At 37.1% G+C, this 8914-nt stretch overlaps 1 non-coding gene across 1 annotated transcript; it reads left to right on the forward strand.

Moving 5' to 3' along the window:
* The first annotated feature begins 4827 nt into the window (after nucleotides 1-4827).
* On the forward strand, nucleotides 4828-4946 carry LOC118452209. The gene has a single exon (XR_004841904.1). It is a non-coding gene; the product is annotated as a U6atac minor spliceosomal RNA (small nuclear RNA).
* Nucleotides 4947-8914: the final 3968 nt, after the last annotated feature.

Raw genomic sequence — 8914 nt, forward strand, 5'->3', positions numbered from 1 at the left:
CAGATGGCACATGTGATTAGCGGAACATGGCTATCAGATCAACCACAAACCCGAATAAGCTAATGTAGTTCAAGATGCATTAACTAATAATTCCCAGGAAGTAAACATTTCAAATGAAAGAAACACAAGGAATCTTTCTTTCATAACAAACTTAACAGCAATAGTTAATCATTACCCTGTTGCAATATACTCATAATGAACAGGAACTTCAATTCTAAGTCACAGAAAAGGGAGGTGAAGAATCAAAATTCTTTTCCAAATTTTTTTTCAGTTACTGTTTTAGATCCAACAGAGCCACTTGAGTCTGATATTTCTGTAGTCTTTTCACTCCAAATTTAACTCTCAAGCAGAATATTTAAAACATTACCTAAATGCTAACAATCATAAGTAATTAAGGGTTTTTTCTTTTAGAACAAGTCTACATATTGTGTTATTTTAGCATTCAGATAAGAGAGATGTTGCTATTTAAAGTCAGGACAAGATAACAAATATCAGGACTCCTAGATTCTGCACATATCTACCACTGATTTAATATCCATTTCTAAGGAATTTAAAACTCATAGGAAAATGAAATATATTGATTATTCAAAAATATTCACAAATGTCTTTGGGTTGTCTTCTATTCATGACCAACTTCCTAAAAAGCTGTTAATGAAACTCTGAGCCTTATGCAATATTGTTAGTCAAGAGGTCTGGTGTGTTTTCCTCTAATTGCACACCTTTGCCCACCAGTTCAATGCAATACATCAGTGATTTTGCCTAGCTTAATATTTTGGATTTCATATTGGAAAAAATATATTTAGGAACAAGCATTGCCTTAATAGGGAATGGTGAGGATACACCAGAAGATGATTAAGGAATACAAGCTCAAGAAATGGACCCATGAGGTTCAACTAGGCCAGATGCAGGGTCTTGCACCTGGGTTGGGGCAACCCCCAGTACCAATACAGGCTGGGGGATGAAGGGATTGAGAGCAGTCCTGTCCAGAAGGACTTGGGAGTTCTGGTGGATGAAAAGCTGGACATGAGCTGGCAACGTGTGTTTGCAGTACAGAAGGCCAACCATATCCTGGGCTGCATGAAAAGAAGTGTGGCCAGCAGGTTGAGGGAGGGGATTCTGCCCCTCAACTCTGCTCTGGTGAGACCTCACCTGCAGCACTGCATCCAACTATGAAGCCCTCAGCAGAGAAAAGACATGGACCTGTTGGAGTAGGTCTGGAGGAGGACACAAAAATTATCAGAGGGTTGGAACACCTCTCCTGTGAAGAAAGGCTGAGAGAGCTGGGGTTGTTCAGCCTGGAGAAGAAAAGGTTCCAGGGAGACCTTATTGCGGCCTTTCAGTACTTAAAAGGAGCTTATAAGAAAGAAGGAGACAAGAGGTAGTAGATGCCCCGTCCCTGGAAACATTCATGGTCAGGTTGACTGGGGCCTCTGAACAACCTGATCTAGTGGAAGATGTCCCTGGACTAGATGACCCTTAAAGGTCCCTTCCAACCCAAACTATTCTATGATTCTGTATGGGGACAGAGGCGGCAGGTGCAGTGAGAGGAGGGAGTCAAAGGTAGAAGTAATGAACTGTTACACAACGGTGTGCCAGTAAAAGTATGAACACCCATTTTTGTTTGATGAATATTTAAGTGTTTATGATTAAAACATGCTTTTTAAAAACAGTATTATCAGAAAGCAAATTGGAAAAAGGACACAAATACACTCAAATCAAAAATAGTCTCAGTATAAATGAGTAATTGGATATTTTTTTAAACTCATCACTCAGTTCTGATCCTTAGCTAACCCTCAAAGAGATATTGTTGTACAGGTTAATTAATTAAAGAGCACAGAGATGATTATTTGAGAGCTGCTAGGTAAGTGCAAAGTACTGTTACTATAGGTTAATATTTTGCTCTTGGGGCACAGCCACGTTTGACATCAAGGTACATTACATTCTGAGACAGTTTCAAAGCTCAGGACCTTATCCCACTTCCACTGAAGTAAATGGGAATCTTTCTGTGGGTGTTAAAGACCTTTGAATCTGGCTCTGAGGATAGAGCTGTATGGAATAAAGCTATCTCCTAGCTCTATTAGCATGTGCCTCTGGCTCAAGACAGCTAATCTGTCTTGCTTCTCAGGCAAGCTAATTAGGTCAGCAGATACACACATTGGGATCTAGCCTGGGAATCTTCAGAGAAATGCCACTGCTCTGTATGGGACTAACCACAGAAAACAGTAAAAATAACTGAGCTCAAAGGTGGCAAGTACCCACTGGTTCCCATGGACATAATGGAAATTCAGTTGTGCTCAACATCACTGGCCACAGATCACCATTAGTGTATGTTTTGCTCTAGAGACAGGAGATCTGAGCCACTTCTTCCAGATGGCACTTTGACTATCAGTACTTCCATCATGTTATAATCAGACTCTTGTTCATAGAACTTCAACAGTTTGCTACGATCTGTCTCATCTGCACACAAGCACCTTGATCCACTTGTGTAGTTTGACCCACTGTACATTTATCTGCCATGAGATATGATGCATAACCAAAAAGATACCCAAGAAATCTGAGACCAGTCCATCATAATTTATTTCACTCTGGCACCCTGTAACAGCTGCAGTTAGCAGAAACAACTATGCTGTTTTCCTCATTACACATAACAGGATGAAGAGTCTATGGCTTTCCCTTTGAAGCCCATGAGACTCTAGAACTTGCGCCTTATAATCCAAAATAGCCCATGTGTGGGGCCTCTCCAGGGATGCAGGAGACATCTGTTTGATTAGAGGGAATGAGATGCAAGGGGATGAAAAGCAATGGTTAGTTCCTTTGGAACTGACTTCAGTTCTGCTACGGTTTAATCTATTTTAATTCACCATATAATCAAAGATGTTATGCTTTTAGAGACTTGGACAGACACCTTTATTATTTTATATTTAAGCAAATAAATAAGAAGTTCACAGCTGGATTTGAAGTCAGAATTCAAAATTCAGGATTGCTTGGACTTGCTTCAGAACTATTTCACATGCCACAAAAGCATAATTGTAGAGCATAAGTAATGTAACAAGAATTTTCTCATAACTACTTTAATAAGAATTATGCAGAAAGTAAAACCATGAAATGGAAAGTGTGAACAGTGAAAAAGCATGTCCTGTTCACTGTGGCAAGGATTGGTTTACCTGGTGCAGCACACAGAAGGTCCATCTACAGAGTAAGATCCTGAACATGATGTTCTCCATCCATTTCCTCTATAAATCCTGGAAACAGACAGCACTGAAATTCTGTTAAAAATGAACAGAACAGAATTATCTATAAAAATGTTTTTTTGAGGAAGATTTGAAAATTAATATACATCTTTTATCTGTCCTTCTTTTTCAATTAAGAAAAAACCATGAGGAGCTGTCTGATTTGTCAATTATTATCTTCCAAGGAAAATCAGACTGGTCCAGATAGATGAAAATGTAGAAGAAAAGACAACAGTTTTCTCAGCTATTGTGTAGAACCACCTTACCAATTAGTAAGAATACTTCAACACTGATTTGGGAATACAGACATGGAACCATTCTTTTCCAACAAACAAGTATACAGAATACAGGTGATATACTGGTAAAAATATAAAATGCAGACAACTTTCTTCAACTTGTCATCACATAGCATTTTAAAATGAACTTGTATATGAAACATTCTTGCAGGGGCAAAAAATAATATTATTGATAACAATACAATTATTGAAATATTTATATACATTGACATTCTCTTAAATAAGAACAGATTTATTATTTCAATTTAGGCAAATATTTGTTTGAAAATAATAAAAGATAAATAAAATAAAATAAAAAATTCTCTGTAACAGTTATGGGGAAACATTTATTTCTGTTTCTCTACACTTAAGTTTGTTCTACTAGGAACTCTTTGTTCCCACCTCCTTTCCTTTACTAAATGATGTTGAAAGTAAATGAATGGATGTTTCCCTACTTATATTTATTCCCCTTCCCTACCTCTTTTCCAGTAGAGGAGAGGAAAAGAGATGCAGGTGTACAGAGGAACATAGATAGCACCATGCTCCTTTGTTTTTTGTGGAACAGAGGTTAAGGTTGCTCTTGCAACTACTATTCCTTGGTTTTACCTGAGGCCAGTCACAGCCAAAGGAAGCTGTGATTGGATGTCAAGCCCCTGAAAGTGTCCTCTCGTCTGTCTCTACAGCTGCGGTGGGCAACACCAGAAAAGCAGACACACAGTGCTATTAAATGCCAGTGTCCCGTCCTTCCCACTAGTATCCAAGGAATGATGGTTTCCTTCCTCCCATCTTCACAGTAAGGCCAATTGCACACCCTGAGGGGTCTCCATACAAAATTCTGATTTTAGATGAAGAGAAAACCAGGCTCCCTTCTAGCCATGATATGTGATTAAAGCAAATCCAACTTGAATCAATTTTTAAAGTCTTTGCAACAGTACTAAAGTTCCTGGGAACGTAAGAAGAAAAGAAGTTACAGCTGAGCCCTGTTCTTCAAGTCCAAACATTAGAGTTTTGTGTAAAAGTCTAATAATTTTAAAAATTCTAGTCAATTAAATGATGGGGAAATAACTGATTAATGAGAGAAAGGGATATAAAATGTCTTGAAAGTGAAAGTGAAAATTCAGTTAGTGAAAAATCTGTATTTTAATATTAATATTTTTTATTTTCTATTTGGAAGTTATCTCTAAAAAATATAATCAAAAGGTGGACTATGAATTGTTCTGATATATGGATGAGTGAGAAGTCCTCAGAAATCCTATTCCATTAAGATCAGAGCTCCCTACTTGCTCACCATCATACATCCATAGGGGGATGGAAATTCAGGAGAAACAAATGACAGGAGTGAAGGCATTCATTCACATTCACATGGATGGCATTCTAGATTTAAACTCTAACAGTGTGGAAACATTTTATGATTTTAACATAGACACAACAATATCTTTTTCGCCTCTTCTCTTTCCTGCCTCCATTTCCACTTCCTTTTACTCCTGTATGCTTATTCCTCTTTGAAGCTTCCATGACTTGTAACAAAAAAAATAGAAAATATTTTGCTATAAGATTTCTATCTTCTGAAAGAAACAAACTGACACAATTGTATGGGCAAAGCATGCAAATTTGCATATACTATATACACTGTTTTTCCCCCAGTGTTTTCTGCATGTTGTATAAACCTTAGATGTGAAACAGAAGAAAGAAAATACAGGATATTTGTAACATATTAGTAACTTACATTTAATAATATTTGAAGTATACATTAAATGTAAATTCTCTCTTATATCTGTCAGAAAAGAAAGACTACGTACATGCTTTATGGGCACAAAGTCTCCAGGGAGGGGCACAAATTCACTTGATATCCTTAAGTTATGAATTTTCCATTTGGATCTCTGATTTAGCTGAAAGGTATAAAATCACAAGCAGACAAGCGGGCAGGAATGGAGTGTTCCCTACTGACTATGCATCTGAGCACCTTCTCATTCATTGTTTATTCTAGCAAATGTATTGAAATATATTGTGCTGAAGAAATAGACACCTAGTACTGGTGTTTCATGCAGTCATATTCAAAAACTAGACACCGTAAATCTTGCAGTTTCAGACAAAATTTTCTTATTTTCTTCATCTGTGAGCACTGGCCATTTAGCCAAGGAGACCTGACTTTTTTTGAAGATGAGTATCCCCAAGTATTTTGACAGAGGTTTGTGTTCCTGGGAAACTGACATTTGGATTGTATTCCAAACTTTTTGGTTTTTACAGTGTTAATAGTTATAACCGTGGTACCAGGACTAGTAGTTTGGTTAATTTCTTATATCAATTATTTCTGTGATCTTTTTTCAAAATCTTTTTGTGAATTTTCATAAATTTTTCCTTGCTTTCCTTTCCTTGAAATTTTTCTGAAAATTTTTTACTGCAGCTTCAATACACACAACTATTATTTCAATTTATCATTTGCAAATTATGATTAACATTTATATTTGAAATAGTCTTTAATTTAAAATAATTTTATAGCTCCAGGATTAAAAATTTTCTTCTATTTTAGCATTTCAGACATTAGCTTTTTTAAAATAAAATCCATTTTGTTTCAGATTCAGAGTTCCTTTTTAATGTTTTTCATTTCAGCTGTTGATTTGTTATGCATTTCTCTCCTGTGTCAACTCTAGCAGTTCATTTCTCCATTTTGTATCAAATTGTTTTCATATAATTCCACTTCTATCACATGATGACCTATGTAGTCTTTCACCAGATGAGTACGTATTGTTTCTGATTGGCTCAATATAGTCCCTTGAAGTCACACTTGAAACTAGCCTTTTCTCATGACTGAGGTTTTGTCTGTTAGAAGCTCTGCCTGAAGCAATGCCCAAAAGACTGATCTTTGGTGAAAGAAAGAAAACAGCAGTGATTTCTTGAGAAGATTCCCACAGCCTTACAAAGAGTCAGGCACTCTTTTTTTCTTTATCATGCTAGACATGTGCTAGTTGATGGAAATATTGTTTTGTCGCAATTACCCATTTCATCTCATCTTCATGAAGCCTTCTCTCCCCCCACTCCAATCCTGATGTAAATAAAGGACATCACATAATAGATGTTGATTCTATCCTTAATGTTGAGCTGCAAATTCAAGCACTGTTTCTCCCACTGTGCTTGCAACCAGGTGGCTTATCGTTCCAGCAATGCTCTAGGAAGCCATAGAGATACAGGGAAGGGAGAGGCGAATCCTCCTTTTGCAGAGCTTGCCAAGCAGAGAAGCTCTTGCACAAGTTTTGCAATACAGCTCCTACCAGACGTTATCTTGCCTGAGGACACACAGATCTTCTGGACTAGATCCTGGGCACAGCACAAGGTTTGGAGAGCTGGAGTTGATAAAACAATGAAAAGAGGAGGCTCGTGCTATACTTCATCTAGCTCCTCCTGCTCATCTTGAGACTTGACATAAGCAGGTACTGGCTAGAAACCATGAGCATTCTCAACCTGTCCTTGGCTATTTCAGTTCTGGAAAGCACTCATATGCTAGATGCTGCTTATCCAGGAAAAAAACAGCACTACAAAGCCCATATCCAAGCAAGATGAAGACAGAGAAATTCTCCTGGGCTCCAAGTGTTCCAATTGTATCAGTAACTAAAGCCTTTTTTCTACTAAGGGGAACCAAGCAACTTGCTGGGTTTAGAACCACTTCACACTCATTGATAGGCAGGTGCCATGGACATCTTGACAGTGTGACTGAACCATCTATCTGTGGCTAGATAGCCATACCCACCTGTCTCTATATATCTATGTATTATGTCTATTCCGTGTGGTGCTGGTTCATGAAACACTGTACTGTTCTATACTGTAAGGTTTTTCTTCAAGGCTGTCCCTGCCTCTCTGATTCTGAGCTTTGTTTAAAGTAGCTTTTCTTTAAAGTTGTTCCCCTTGTGTTTTATTACACCAAAATTGCTACTATTTTGGCAGCCCTGTGTCAAAAGAATCCAAAAGAAAATTAACTGTGTCTCAATTTGAGACAAATCAAATTGGAAAGTACTGTAGGCAACAGAATTTTGGTTTTGTCAGTTGTCTTTGTGTAGAAGCTCTACTTGCTCTATGACTTTGTTTACTGCAGCATTAACTTGTCTATAAAATAGGGATAATTACATTTCCTTCCTCCATAAAGTGATCTACAGTATGTGGATTGATAGGGTACATAAGAGTTACGCATTTTTAATAATGAGAGAAGTGACCTGTAAACATTTCAAACTTCTTAAGAATTAATATATCAGTAATAATATAAACTTTTAGGGCCTAAAGCTGAAAGCAGTTATGGATGTTTTTAACGTATTATTTTTGAAGTTCAATACAAGGTGCCACAAGGCATTAGATGTTTCGTGTTTGCAATCAAGGAAAATACTCAGAAACATTAGAAAATTTAAGAAAAAATTAGAATAAGAAAAACAACCCATTCTGAAGGAAAAATTCCTATTTCACAATGTTCTTGCACTGCAGATTAGGGGTCAACTCATAGTTAATTTTATTTACATGAGGGTACATGTCCTCAGCTCTACAGAAAGAATAAATTAAAGACTCTCTTCATGAAAATGTTAGAGCAAGATTATATCTGAACAACAAAGATATTTTTAAAGCAATAAAATATTAAACAGATGCCAGTGTTTTCTTAGACACATAAATGGCCTGATATGGAAGACAGTCAGGTAATAGCTTTGAGCTGTGAATGTTTGCAACAAAATGTGAAGTCATGTAAATCTCACTTGGATTGGATTGCATTAGAAACTCAAAATGCAGAACAGGCCCGTTGAAAGAGCTGTTAAAGTTCACAAATCTTTTCAGAAACTCAAGGTTGAATCGATGTAGGTTGATTTATTAATTTGATTTCAAGTTAGGGAAAATTCTGATTTTTGAGATATGTATGGTTTAAAGAAAAACCTAAGTTAACCTCACAAATTTTCAGCAATTGTTTTTAAAACTGATTTACATCCTAAACTCAGGTTGAAGATAAAATAAAACTAACATGTTTTATGTATTTCTGGAGTAATTTCCAGGCCAAATTGTAGCTACCTATTAGATATATCAAATACATACAGAAAGCAAACAATCCGCGGGCCAAAACTTGGATGCTTATAACCTGAATTTGCAGAGGTATTAAAAACAAAGCACATCACAGCTCCTTCGCCTCTGATCTTATGGAGAGACTTACCCACTGGGGAAATGGATGTGGTCAGCAGGCACATGTTCACAACTGGCTGTGCTGAAGACCAAACGTAGCTCCCCCCCCAGAGCTTCCAAATGACTTGATGACCCAAGGCCTCCTCAGGCTGGCCTCCTCACACCATGCCTCTGTGGGCTAAGACAACCACCAGAAAAAAGAAAATGGGATCTGATAAATAGTAGAGAAAAAGGACTGTTCAGCACAGACTGTTCACCTGCATA

Source organism: Egretta garzetta, unplaced genomic scaffold (genome assembly GCF_000687185.1).
Source record: "Egretta garzetta isolate BGI_Z169 unplaced genomic scaffold, ASM68718v1 scaffold354, whole genome shotgun sequence".
Taxonomy (NCBI): Eukaryota; Metazoa; Chordata; class Aves; order Pelecaniformes; family Ardeidae; genus Egretta; species Egretta garzetta.